Raw genomic sequence first — 15,574 nt, forward strand, 5'->3', positions numbered from 1 at the left:
TGAAGCTACCCCGGCTCTTGTAGAGCAAGCAAAACGACTAGCCTACTTCTAAGTCTCGGAGTGATGTCACTGATTGAAAGCTACTTGCGCGCACCAATAACTAACTAGCCATTTCACATCAACACTGCATTGTGTGTCTGTGTTATTTTTCATGCATAAACAACAGTATGTGCATCCTGTGCTTCTAGGAGGATAGAATATATGTACAGAGCAAGCATAGAGCTGAATAATGATTCACATAGAAAGTAGGTTAGCATCCACTGCATAGCAATTGGACAGTGTGTTTGCATATTGGTGTGTGTTTGTGCTGTCAGGATAGTGTCACAACCAGTGCTGACATTTCCGTAAACACACTACACACACATTTATGCTGCATTAGTTGAGAGGATTATTGCAGTTTCTCTTTCATGGTTGTTAGAAGCTATAGCAACAGCTACTTGCACTAATGTCCTAACATCTTGACATAGTGAGATGCTGTAAAGTGGGATGCTCTCTGTAGAAAAGGCTCTCATGTTTCTCTTACACACACTTATGAAAATTAAATGGACAATTTTAAAGCAAAAATAAGCTGCAATTCTAAACTGAACCCCCAACTCTCTCTGCCCTATCCTTGTCCTCTAACCAGAATTCCTGCATCTGTATCAGCTCCAACCTCACCCAGTGCATTCACAATAGGCAACCTGCCTTAACAAGTAGTCCTTCGGCTGGATTTGAAGTGGGATACAGGTGTTCCCATGGATGGGGACCTCAATTCCTCCACCCTCAATGGCGAACCTCAGCTTGACTCCGCCATAGCTGGGCCGGCACATGTGAGATGCAAGCAAGTGGAACCTTCACTGTCTCACAGCCAAGTGCAGCAAGCGCACATCCAGCAGGAGCTAGGCCTAAAGAGGAGCCTGTTTTGGGTGGAAAGAGCCGAAAGGGGGAAACAGCCCCTAGCCCATTTGAAAGACAATGAGGTTTACTCCATTAAATCATCTCATTCAATGAGAACGGAGGGCCGCTCTTCATACCGGTTATCTCAGAGCCGTGGGAGCGGATGGAGTGGAGTCCCATCAGAGGCCCTGAGTGACTCACAAGCTGCTGCTCTCAGGAAGCGTATGAAGCTCCTTAAACTAGAGGAGGTCAAATGCCGAATCATGAAGAACATGCAAGCTGATGAGGAGTGTAGGCGCTTGGACACCCAAACACGACAAGCTTTTGAAGCACGTGAAACCATAGCCAAACGGCTAGAAAGACAGTGACATCTACGGAAAGCTGAAAGGGATCTGGAGAAGGCTCAGATGATAGCAGTCTTCTTAGAAAGGAATCAACAGAAAGCGGTGAACATGACCCAGAGCAACAACAACAAAGGGTTGAGCCTGACCTCCACCAGAGAGCTCATGGCCGTCTTCAACAGCGGGAGGAGGGGCTTACAGGAGCAGGCATAGCACCACAACCTGTCATTTTCTCCTCTGCCAGTAAGGAGTCAGAGGGTGAGTCACAGGTTCAAGATTCAGGTCCGGATCAGGAGGCAATGCCAGTTCAAGATGAGGAGTCAGAGAAGTCGGAGGTTCAAGATCTGGATGGATCACAGGATCAGTCACCATCACCATGATCTCCTTCACCTTATCGGCCTCTTCCTACACCCAGCCCGAAACCACCTCCTCGTCCACAGACTAGTGGGGTTCAAACCCAAACCCCACCTTCTCCTGCGCAACAGTGTACAGTTTTTCAATGCAAAACACATCCTGCAAGTTGGCTCTGACCTATGGAAAGCATCCTCTAACATGAACTAACATGCAAATGACAAATTACCATTTCCTCCCTAGCTCAGTGTCACTATATCTCAAACTCAATTTGTCAATCTCACTCCTGTCTGTCTGTCTGTCTGTCTGTCTGTCTGTCTGTCTGTCTGTCTGTCTGTCTGTCTGTCTGTCTGTCTGTCTGTCTGTCTGTCTGTCTGTCTGTCTGTCTGTCTGTCTGTCTGTCTGTCTGTCTGTCTGTCTGTCTGTCTGTCTGTCTGTCTGTGTGTTTGCACAGTATGCGCTCTCTCTCTGTAAATGTTTCATTGGCAGTGTTGTCATAACAATGCCAAAGCAGAATTGTTAATAGTCCATCGTCTCATTTCTCTGGTTATGGGTGTGGGCCAGGATTATAGCACTGGTGTGTGTGTATTGATTCAGCGTATGTGTGTGTGTGTGTGTGTGTGTGTGTGGGGGGGGGGGGGGGGGGGGGGGGGGTACAGACAGGCCTTTGAGAATAAGAGGTCAACAGCTGCTCCCCACACAACCAATCAATGCACAGTGTATCATTCTCACTTACACATACACACATGAAACACAAACACACTGACACACACAAACTGACACACACAAACACAGTAGTATTCTGCTTTTGGATGTGTTACCATGGATACCAGATACTGGCATATCCAAGGGGGGAAGTTTCCAGCGTAAACTGTAAATATCAAATTACTATGGGGTAGGTAGAGACAAAGAGGCTTTTCAATTCATTTACATCTAAGTACATAGTCATGTTTATTTAGTCCATCCATCATGTTTGTTTCACTGTATTTCCTCAACATGATTACAGGTTGAAGGTGTGTTTTATTGATTCTTATGAACCAGTTGGACTATAGATTGCTATAGTCGGTGCTGCAATTCTTCCCCCACATTCACTACTCAAACTGACACTGCTGATGAATTACCACACACACAAACAAACACACACACACACGCATGCACGCACACTCTACGGACTCCACAAATAACTCCACAGAGCCAAGGACTGTGTGTGTGTGTATCGCCCTCCCCTGTCTCTCCACCCTCTAGAGTATAACATAGTAGCAAATGTCTGTATCCTCAGGCCAGATCTGTAGGAGATAAAAGTGAATCTCATTCTAAACCACTTTACCAAACGCTTCAGCTTTTATGTGGAAACAGCAAATGCTCCTCTGTGGTTGCTGAGAGGGAGACAGAAAGAGAGGGGGGAGGGGGAGGATCAAGGCACCATCTTATTTCATCATACCCATTCATTCATTTGGGATTCAAGCATAAAGATGCTTCACATGGCTAATAGGACATGGATTCATCTCGACATTAGACTACTTTGATGAGTTGGTCACCTAATGCACACGTTTCAGGTTTCAGTAATAGTTATATTAAATTGCAGATTTATTTTCAATAAATACTACTAGATACAATGGTATACTAAAATGGTTAAAGAACTGATCCTATCCCTTACTGGATGGTACTGGAAGTATTTCATGGCATGTGTGTGTGTGTGTGCGTGTGTATATGCGCATGCAAGTGTGTGTGCTCTGGGGCCGGAGAGCAAAGCCACACGTCTGTTTATCAAAGTGACAGGAAGTAGGTGTTGTTCTGAGAGGACGCTCAGAGACCACATCCTGCTGCATGCTGGGGGAACAACATATGACGGGACGCTAATGTCAACCCTGACTGTACAGAGGGAATGTGTGTTTGTGTTTGTATGTGTTTGGGTGTGTGTAATATGGTCAGAGCATTGCACGTGCAGATTTCCCATGATCTAAACATCACCACTCATAACAATATTCAGTTGACTCTTTACTTCAAAGAATCATAGATATGTAACAACACCTCTGGTCAAAAACCTCAACACCTTTCTAAGATGCCACTGAGGTTATTTGAGGGTCATTTAGTCCACCTGCTGACCTGCTCTTCAACTGTGAAATACATTGTGTACAAAACATTAGGAACATTCCATGACAGACTGACCAGATGAATCCAAGTGAAAGCTATGATCCCTTATTGATGTCATCTGTTAAATCCACTTCAAGCAGTGTAGATGAAGTGGAGGAGACAGGTTAAAAAACGATGCCAGGCGCACCGGTTTGAGTGTGTCAAGAACTGCAACACTGCTGGGTTTTTCACACTCAACAGTTTCACGTGTGTATCAAGAATGGTCCACCACCCAAAGGACATCCAGCCAACTTGACGCAACTGTGGGAAGCATTGGAGTCAACATGGGCCAGCATCCCTGTGGAACGCTTTTGACACCTTGTAGAGTCCATGCCCTGACAAAGTGAGGCTGTTCTGAGGGCCAAAGAGGGTGCAACTCATTATTAGGAAGTGTATGCTGGATGTGCGTTTATGATCTGTAACTGCCAGAGAGGTGTGCCTACTCCCAATCAGGGTTGGGTCGGGTCAGTTCAGGTCACATAGGGAACAGCTTTACTGAGAACAAACCTGTAGTATAGAACTGAGTCTACACCCATCCATTGATCTCTCTCGCTCTCACGTTCGCGCTCTCACTCTCACTCTCTTGCTCTCTCTCTCTCTGCTATACAGTTGAGGTGATGAAATTAATTTCCTCTTTTCTTTCACCTCTTCCATTCTCTATAGGTGATTTATTAACTTGTGTTCAAACATCAGGCATGCATGCACACACACACACACACACACACACACAAACAATCCCCCACACACACAAAAACCACCTCCTTCACCACATTCACAGATGTCGAATAACAGGAAGCTATTCAGTCGTTTGAGGTGTGAAGGTTCACAACACAAACAGTTTGATTCTCTGAACTTATTATTCAGATATTTCTCATTTACAGTTATGATTACAGCGTGTGTGTGTGTGTGTGTGTGTGTGTGTGTGTGTGTGTGTGTGTGTGTGTGTGTGTGTGTGTGTGTGTGTGAATGTGTGGGTGTGTGAGAGTGTGTGTATACACAGTACAGTAGGCCCACAGCCCTAGGAGGCTCACTCCCTCCCTCTACCATCTGTACACTAATGTATTCTTGTTATGTCTGCTAACCATCGCTTGGATCGTATTATATTTTAAGTGGGTAAACCATGTAGTTACAATAATGAAGCCTGAACATGACGCCACAGTATGGTTATTGTAATGGGTTTGAGTGTGTGACAGGTGTAGTGTCACAGTTGTCCCCCTCACTGTGGAGTGTCACTCTAATGACAGGCTGTCAGATGGAGTTATTAGTGTTACCATGCGCTTGTGTTTCAGTCAGAGTCACACACACACACACACACTCTCAATATCACAGACAAATACACATACTGACACAGTCTGACATGACAATACGCTGATGGCTACAGCACATGACAGGTTGATACAGAGAAAATGTAAACACTGTATGATGATATTAATGTTATAGCAGTAAACACTGAGGGGATGGGTGAATTATATCCTCTGTTTGACGGACACAGCAGGGAGTCCAGACTGAGACTACTGAGACACATTCATGTCTTTGTTTTGGTGATGTCAGAATTTTCTGTTGTTATTTATGCCTGTCTGTGTTGTTGTTGTTGTTTTGGTTTGGTTTTTATTTACCTCTAAGACATCATTATCTGTCTCATTAGGCCAGGGGAATAGTTGCTTTAGTCCCAGACAGAGAGATGTGTGTGTGTATTATGTCTTTGTCCTCTGCTTTTACCATCCTTCTGTGACACGGACTGAATAGACACAAACACACTTCTCCCTTATCTTATACAGTGATTGAAAGCCAATAGATATGTTGGGCCCAAGGTTGGGCTGAACTTGAGTTGTGTCTTAGAGGTAAATGAGGGTAAAGTGGGGCTCCTACAACCCTGCGGTAGCGTTCTGTATCAGAGCCTGTCGATAAGCCCTGTAATGTGTTATCCAATAAGTCATTTAGCCCAATAACCCACCAAGACTACTGGAGCCTAAATAATCAACTCTGCTACTTACCTTCTCTCTCTGTTTCTCTCTCTCTCTTTCTTCCTTTCACACATGCACGCATGTGCGCACACACACACACCCACACACACACATACCCCAGGAGGCTGGTGAGGGGAAGACGGCTCATAATAATGGTTGGAAAGGAGTGAATGGAACGGTATCAAACACATGGAAACCATATGTTTGATGTGTTCAGTACCATTCAATTTATTCCATTCAAGCCATTACTATGAGCCCGTCCTCCCCAATTAAGATGCCACCGGCCGCCTGTGGCACACCTACACACAAACTAACACGCACACGCACGCACACACACACACACGACCACCGAGCTGCTGAAGCTAACCCCGCTGTGTCCCAGGGGAAATCTGGAGTGGTCATGAAGACACTATCCTCTGATATTAGTGACTCACTGAGAAAAGTCCTCCCTTGATTGAGTTTCAGTCTCCTATTTATACTGAACAAAAATATAAACACAACATATAAAGTGTTGGTCCCATGTTTCATGAGCTGAAATAAAAGATCCCAGAAATGTTCCATGCGCACAAAAAGCGTATTTCTCTCAATGTTTGTGCACAAATTTGTTTACATCCCTGTAACTGAGCAGTTCTCATTTGCCAAGATAATCCATCTACCTGACGTGTGGCATATCAAGAAGCTGATTAAATAGCATGATCATTACACAGGTGCACCTTGTGCTGGGGACAATAAAAGGCCTAAAATGTGAAGTTTTGTCACACAACACAATGCCACATATGTCTCAAGTTTTGAGGGAGCATGCAATTGGCATGATGACTGCAGGAATGTCCACCAGAACTGTTGCCAGAGAATTGAATGTTAATTTCTCTACCATAAGCCGCCTTCAACATTGTTTTAGAGAATTTGGCAGTACGTCCAACCGGCCTCACAACCGCAGACCACGTGTAACCACGCCAGCCCAGGACCTCCATATCCGCCTTCTTCACCTGTAGGATTGTCTGACACCAGCCACCCGGACAGCTGATGAAACGGAGGATTATTTCTGTCTGTAATAAAGCCCTTTTGTGGGGAAAAACTCATTCTGATTGGCTGGGCCTGTCTCCCCAGTGGGTGAGCCTGGCTCCCAAGTGGGTGGGCCTATGCCCTCCCAAGCCCACCCATGGCTGCGCCCCTGCCCATTCACATGAAATCCATAGGCCTAATGAATTCATTTCAATTGACTGATTTCCTTATATGAACTGTAACTCAGTAAAATCGTTGAAATTGTTGCATGTTGCATATATATTTTTGTTCAGTATACAATGTCAGCTCAAGGTTAGTGTCAATACTCACAGACAAACAACTCGGTCTGTCTCAGTGTAATAGTGTAGCCTATGTCAGTGCAGTATCCATTTGTCTGAGTTTCTGTAACTTAGTGACATTTTTCACTAAAGAAAATAAAACAATCTATACTGACAGAGAGGTATATTTTCTGGGTCATTTAAATATTGAATGGCTTTCATCAAGCTGCCCACTCAAGAAAAAGCTTCAAACTGTAACCAGTGCCTGCAACCTGGTTCAGGTTATCAGTCAACCTACAAGGATAGTTTCAAACAGCACAGAAATTAAATCATCAACATGTATTGATCACATCTTTACTAATGCTGCAGAAATTAGCTTTAAAGCAGTATCCAAATCCATCGGATGTAGTGATCACAATATAGTAGCCATATCTAGGAAAACCAAAGTTCCAAAGGCTGGGCCTAATATAGTGTATAAGAGGTCATACAATAAGTTTTGTAGTGATTCCTATGTTGTTGACGTAAATAATATTTGTTGGTCTGTGGTGTGTAATGAAGAGCAACCAGACACTGCACTTGACACATTTATGAAATTGCTTATTCCAGTTACTAATAAGCATGTACCCATTAAGAAAATGACTGTAAAAACTGTTAAATCCCCATGGATTGATGAGGAATATAAAAAGTGTATGGTTGAGAAGGATGAGGCAAAAGGAATGGCAAATAAGTCTGGCTGCACAATCAATTGGCAAATGTACTGCAAATTGAGAAATCATGTGACTAAACTGAATAAAAATAAGAAAAAACTATACTATGAAACAAAGATACATTTGATAAAGAAAGATAGTAAAAAGCTTTGGAGCACCTTAAATGAAAAGGCAAACTCAGCTCCATCATTCATTGAATCAGATAGCTCATTCATCATAAAACTTACCGATATTGGCAATAACTTTAATGATTTTTTCATTGGCAAGATTATCAAAATTCGGCATGACATGCCAGCAACAAACGCTGACACTACACATCCAACTATAACTGATAAAATTATGAAAGACAAGCATTGTACTTTAGAATTCCGTAAAGTGAGTGTGGAAGAGGTGAACAAACTATTGTTATCTATCAACAATGACAAGACACCAGGGTCTGATAACTTGGCTGGAAAATTACTGAGGATAATATCGGACGATATTGCCACTCCTATTTGCCATATCTTCAAGCTAAGCCTAGTAGAAAGTGTGTGCCCTCAGGCCTGGATGGAACCAAAAGTAATTCCGCTACCCAAGAAAAGTAAAGCCCCCTTTACTGGCTCAAATAGCCGACCAATCAGCCTGTTACCAACCCTTGGTAAACTTTTGGAAAAAATTGTGTTTGACCAGATACAATGCTATTTTACTGTAAACAAATTGACAACAGAGTTTCAGCACGCTTATAGGGAAGGACATTCAACAATTGGCCCAGCGTCGTCCGGGTTAGGGGAGGGTTTGGCCTGCCGGGATTTCCTTATCCCATCGCGCTCTAGCGACTCCTTGTGGCAGGGCGGGCGCCTGCAAGCTGACTTTGGTCGCCAGCTGTACGGTGTTTCCTCCGACACATTGGTGTGGCTGGCTTCCGGGTTAAGCGAGCAGTGTGTCAAGAAGCAGTGCGGCTTGGCAGGGTCTTGTTTCGGAGGATGCATGGCTCTCGACCTTCGCCTCTCCCGAGTCCGTATGGGAGTTGCAGCGATGGGACAAGATTGTAACTACCAATTGGGAAGAAAAAGGGGTAAAAATTACAACAACAAAAAACAGAACACAGAGGGTGTTCTTTAATGGAAGCCTCTCCAACATAATCCAGGTAGAATCAGGAATTCCCCAGGGCAGCTGTCTAGGCCCCTTCTTTTTAAAATCTTTACTAAAGACATGCCACTGGCCTTGAGTAAAGCCAGTGTGTCCATATATGTAGATGACTCAACACTATACAAGTCAGCTACTACAGCGAGTGAAATCACTGCAACACTTAGCAAAGAGCTGCAGTTAGTTTCAGAATGGGTGGCAAGGAATAAGTTAGTCCTAAATATTTAAAAAACTAAAAGCATTGTAAATTATTTGGGACAAATCATTCACTAAACCCTAAACCTCAACTAAATCTTGTAATAAATAATGTGGAAATTGAGCACGTTGAGGTGACTAAACTGCTTGGAGTAACCCTGGATTGTAAACTGTCATGGTCAAAACATGTTGATACAACAGTAGCTAAGATGGAGAGAAGTCTGTCCATAATAAAGCGCTGCTCTGCCTTTTTAACAACACTATCAACAAGGCAGGTCTTACAGGCCCTAGTTTTGTCACACCTGGACTACTGTTCAGTCGTATGGGGCGGCAGGTAGCTTAGTGGTTAAGAGCGTTGTGCCAGTAACCGAAAGGTCGCTAGTTCTAATCCCTGAGCCGACTATGTGAAAAATCTGTTGATGTGCCCTTAAGCAAGGCACTTAACCCTAATTGCTCATGTAAGTCGCTCTGGATAAGAGCGTCTGCTAAATGACTCAAATGTAAATGTATGGTCAGTTGCCACAAAGAGGGACCTTGGAAAATTACAATTGGCTCAGAACAGGGCATCAAAGCTGGCCCTTAAATGTACACGGAGAGCTAACATTAATAATATGCATGGCTCAAAGTGGAGAGATTGACTTCATCACTATTTGTTGACATGCACTGAGGTGTCTGTTTATACTACTAGCACCCATGCATACCCCACAAGACATGCCACCAAAGGTCTCTTCACAATCCCCAAGTCAAGAACAAACTATGGGAGGCGCACAGTACTAAATAGAGCCATGGCTACATGGAACTCTATTCCACATCAGGTAAGTGATGCAAGCAGTAGAATCAGTTTAAAAAATACACCTCATGGAACAGCAGGGACTGTGAAGAGACACACACAGACACAAATATACAGTTGAAGTCGGAAGTTTACATACACTTAGGTTGGAGTCATTAAAACTAGCTTTTCAACCACTCCACAAATTTCTTGTTAACAAACTATAGTTTTGGCAAGTCAGTTAGGCCATCTACTTTGTGCATGACACAAGTAATTTTTCCAACAATTGTTTACAGATAGATTATTTAACTTATAATTCACTGTATTACAGTTCCAGTGGGTCAGAAGTTTACAAACACTAAGTTGACTGTGCCTTTAAACTTGGCTTGGAAAAATTCCAGAAAATGATGTCATGGCTTTAGAAGCTTCTTATAGGCTAATTGACATAATTTGAGTCAATTGGAGGTGTACCTGTGGATGTATTTCAAGGCCTACCTTCAAACTCAGTGCCTCTTTGCTTGACATCATGGGAAAATCAAAAGAATTCAGCCAAGACCTCAGGGAAAAAATTGTAGACCTCCACAAGTCTGGTTCATCCTTGGGAGCAATTTCCAAACGCCTGAAGGTACCACGTTCATCTGTACAAACAATAGTACGCAAGTATAAACACCATGGGACCACGCAGCCGTCATATCACTCAGGAAGGAGACGCGTTCTGTCTCCTAGAGATGAACATACTTTGGTGCGAAAAGTGCAAATCAATCCCAGAACAACAGAAAAGGACCTTGTGAAGATGCTGGTTATTGACATAACCTGAAAGGCTGCTCAGCAAGGAAGAAGCCACTGCTCCAAAACCACCATTAAAAAAAGCCAGACCACGGTTTGCAACTGCACATGGGGACAAAGATCTTACTTTTTGGAGAAATGTTCTCTGGTCTGATGAAACAAAAATAGAACTGTTTGGCCATAATGACAATCGTTATGTTTGGAGGAAAAAGGGGGATGCTTGCAAGCCGAAGAACACCATCCCAACAGAAGCACGGGGGTGGCAGCATCATGCTATGGGGGTGCTTTGCTGCAGGAGGGACTGGTGCACTTCACAAAATAGATGGCATCATGAGGAAGGAAAATTATGTGGATATATTGAAGCAACATCGCAAGACATCAGTCAGGAAGTTAAAGCTTGGGTCTTCCAAATGGACAATGACCCCAAGCATACAGTGGGGGAAAAAAGTATTTAGTCAGCCACCAATTGTGCAAATTCTCCCACTTAAAAAGATGAGAGAGGCCTGTACTTTTCATCATAGGTACACGTCAACTATGACAGACAAAATGAAAAAAAAATATCCAGAAAATCACATTGTAGGATTTTTAATGAATTTATTAGCAAATTCTGGTGGGAAATAAGTATTTGGTCAATAACAAAACTTTCTCAATACTTTGTTATATACCCTTTGTTGGCAATGACACAGGTCAAACGTTTTCTGTAAGTCTTCACAAGGTTTTCACACACTGTTGCTGGTATTTTGGCCCATTCCTCCATGCAGATCTCTTCTAGAGCAGTGATGTTTTGGGGCTGTCACTGGGCAACACGGACTTTCAACTCCCTCCAAAGATTTTCTATGGGGTTGAGATCTGGAGACTGGCTAGGCCACTCCAGGACCTTGAAATGCTTCTTACGAAGCCACTCCTTCGTTGCCCGGGCGGTGTGTTTGGGATCATTGTCATGCTGAAAGACCCAGCCACGTTTCATCTTCAATGCCCTTGCTGATGGAAGGAGGTTTTCACTCAAAATCTCACGATACATGGCCCCATTCATTCTTTCCTTTACACGGATCAGTCGTCCTGGTCCCTTTGCAGAAAAACAGCCCCAAAGCATGATGTTTCCACCCCCATGCTTCACAGTAGGTATGGTGTTCTTTGGATGCAACTCAGCATTCTTTGTCCTCCAAACACGACGAGTTGAGTTTTTACCAAAAAGTTATATTTTGGTTTCATCTGACCATATGATATTCTCCCAATCCTCTTCTGGATCATCCAAATGCACTCTAGCAAACTTCAGACGGGCCTGGACATGTACTGGCTTAAGCAGGGGGACACGTCTGGCACTGCAGGATTTGAGTCCCTGGCGGCGTAGTGTGTTACTGATGGTAGGCTTTGTTACTTTGGTCCCAGCTCTCTGCAGGTCATTCACTAGGTCCCCCCGTGTGGTTCTGGGATTTTTGCTCACCGTTCTTGTGATCATTTTGACCCCACGGGGTGAGATCTTGCGTGGAGCCCCAGATCGAGGGAGATTATCAGTGGTCTTGTATGTCTTCCATTTCCTAATAATTGCTCCCACAGTTGATTTCTTCAAACCAAGCTGCTTACCTATTGCAGATTCAGTCTTCCCAGCCTGGTGCAGGTCTACAATTGTGTTTCTGGTGTCCTTTGACAGCTCTTTGGTCTTGGCCATAGTGGAGTTTGGAGTGTGACTGTTTGAGGTTGTAGACAGGTGTCTTTTATACTGATAACAAGTTCAAACAGGTGCCATTAATACAGGTAATGAGTGGAGGACAGAGGAGCCTCTTAAAGAAGTTACAGGTCTGTGAGAGCCAGAAATCTTGCTTGTTTGTAGGTGACCAAATACTTATTTTCCACCATAATTTGCAAATAAATTCATAAAAAATCCTACAATGTGATTTTCTGGATTTTTTTCCCCTCAATTTGTCTGTCATAGTTGACGTGTACCTATGATGAAAATTACAGGCCTCTCTCATCTTTTTAAGTGGGAGAACTTGCACAATTGGTGGCTGACTAAATACTTTTTTTCCCCACTGTACTTCCAAAGTTGTGGCAAAATGGCTTAAGGACAACAAAGTCAAGGTATTGGATTGGCCATCACAAAGACCTGACCTCAATCATATAGAACATTTGTGGGCAGAACTGAAAAAGTGTGTGCAAGCAAGGAGGCCTACAAACCTGACTCAGTTACGCCAGCTCTGTCAGGAGGAATGAGCCAAAATTCACCCAACTTATTGTGGGAAGCTTGTGGAAGGCTACCCGAAACGTTTGACCCAAGTTTAACAATTTAAAGGCAATAATACCAAATACTAATTGAGTGTATGTAACTTCTGACCCACTGGGAATGTGATGAAATAAATAAAAAATGAAAGAAATCATTCTCTCTACTATTATTCTGACATTTCACATTCTTAAAATAAAGTGGTGATCCTAACTGACATAAGACAGGGAATTTTTACTAGGATTAAATGTCAGGAATTGTGAAAAAATTAGTTTAAATGTATTTGGCTAAGGTGTATGTAAACTTCCGACTTCAACTGTACACATGATATGACATGCACTCTACACACACGTACACATGGATTTTGTTTTGTAGATATGTGGTAGTAGAGTAGTGGCCTGAGGGAACACACTTAATGTGTTGTGAAAAGTGTTATGAAATGTAATGTCATGTAATATATTAAATTGTATATAACTGTCTTAATGTTGCTGGACCCCAGGAAGAGTAGCTGCTGCCTTGGCAACACCCTAATGGGGATCCTTAATAAATACAAATACAAACAGGAGACCGCACACACCCTCCCCCTCACACACACTCCCACTCTCCTCTTCCCCGTCCCCCTCTGTGTTTCCTCTCCCTACTCTCCTTCTTTCTACTCAGTCCCTCTCTTCCCACTCATACTTCCCTCATACTCATACTTTGTCTAGAGATGTGGTGAACCATACACTAACAGGAGCAGAGTGAGGTTTCATATTGCCGCTAAAGTGTGATGAACAATCAACTGTACTTTCCAAGCCAGTCTGGACACAATCTGAACACACTAAACGATATCAAAATCAAAAGGGGTTTATCAATGTGTCACATCTTATTGTGAAAAAGCATCGTACGTTAATAATGTCTGCCTCTTAATGGTTATATCCTCTATAAAACCAATCTGTAGAAACACTAAAATGTTTTTTATACAGTACATAACGAGTGCAGGCCTAAATAGACTGCTCAGCGAGAATGTAATCCGCTTTAGAAAACCTACAACTCTCTCCTCTTGACTGTCCTTAATGTCTACTGTCTTCATCTGCAACAGCCTGATATAACCACACGTTGTCACCAAAGCTAACTGTGACACCAAACCTTTTATCATTGAGTGTCCATACCAGAAAGCTGGACAAGGCTGAACGCATAGATTTTTACAGTCAAATTATATTCACAGACAAACAAACAATTATCGTACAGGAAATATGAATGGGTAATCTCATGTAGTAGTATACAGTGCATTCGGAAAGTATTCAGACCCCTTGACTTTTTCCACATTTTGTTACGTTACAGCCTTATTCTAAAATTGATTAAATTGTTTTTTTCCCTCATCAATCTACACACAATACCCCATAATGACAAAGCAAAAACAGGTTTTTAAATTTAGAAATAAAAAAAAACGGAGATATGACATTTACATAAGTATTCAGACCCTTTACTCAGTACTTTGTTGAAGCACCTTTGGCAGCGATTACAGCCTTGCGTCTTCTTAGGTATGACGCTACAAGCTTGGCACACCTGTATTTGGGGAGTTTCTCCCATTGTTTTCTGCAGATCCTCTCAAGCTCTGTCAGGTTGGATGGGGAGCGTCGCTGCACAGCTATTTTCAGGTCTCTCCAGAGATGTTCGATCAGGTTCAAGTCCGGGATCTGGCTGGGCCACTCAAGGACATTCAGAGACTTGTCCCGAAGCCACTCTTGCGTTGTCTTGGCTGTGTGCTTAGGGTTGTTGTCCTGTTGGAAGGTGAACCTTCGCCCCAGTCTGAGGTCCTGAGCGCTCTGGAGCAGGTTTTCATCAAGGATCTCTCTGTACCTTGCTCCGTTCATCTTTCCCTCGATCCTGACTAGTCTCCCAGTCCCTGCCGCTGAAAAACATCCCCACAGCATGATGCTGCCACCACCATGCTTCACTGTAGGGATGGTACCAGGTTTCCTCCAGACGTGACACTTGGCATTCAGGCCAAATAGTTAAATCTTGGTTTCATCAGACCAGAGAATCTTGTTTCTAATGGTCAGAGTCCTTTAGGTGCCTTTTGGCAAACTCCAAGTGGGCTGTCATGTGCCTTTTACTGAGGAGTGGCTTCCGTCTGCCCACTCTACCATAAAGGCCTGATTGGTGGAGTGCTGCAGAGATGGTTGTCCTTCTGGAAGGTTCTCCCATCTCCACAGAGGAACTATGTTGCTCTGTCAGAGTGACCATCGGGTTCTTGGTCACCTCCCTGACCAAGGCCCTTCTCCCCCGACTGCTCAGTTTGGCCGGGTAGCTAGGAAGAGTCTTGGTGGTTCCAAACTTCTTCTATTTAAGAATTATGTTGGCCAATGTGTTCTTGAGGACCTTCAATGCTGCAGAAATGTTTTGGTACCCTTTCCCGGATCTGTGCCTTTTCACAATCCTGTCTCGGAGCTCTACGGACAATTCCTTCGACCTCTTGGCTTGGTTTTTGCTCTGACATGCACTGTCAACTGTGGGACCTTATATAGACAGGCATGGGCCTTTCCAAATCATGTCCAATCAATTGAATTTACCACAGGTGGACTCCAATCAGCTCAGTTGGTAGAGCATGGCGCTTGCAATGCCAGGGTTGTGGGTTCGATACCCACGGGGGGCCAGTATGAAGAAGAAAAATAAATGTATGCACTCACTAACTGTAAGTCGCTCTGGATAAGAGCGTCTGCTAAATTACTAAAATGTTGTAGAAACATCTCAAGGATGATCAATGGAAACAGGATGCACCTGAGCGCAATTTCGAGTCTCATTGCAAAGGGTCTGAATACTTATGTAAATAAGGTATTTCTGTTT

Source organism: Coregonus lavaretus, assembly GCF_964263955.1.
Source record: "Coregonus lavaretus genome assembly, chromosome: 14".
Classification (NCBI taxonomy): Eukaryota; Metazoa; Chordata; class Actinopteri; order Salmoniformes; family Salmonidae; genus Coregonus; species Coregonus lavaretus.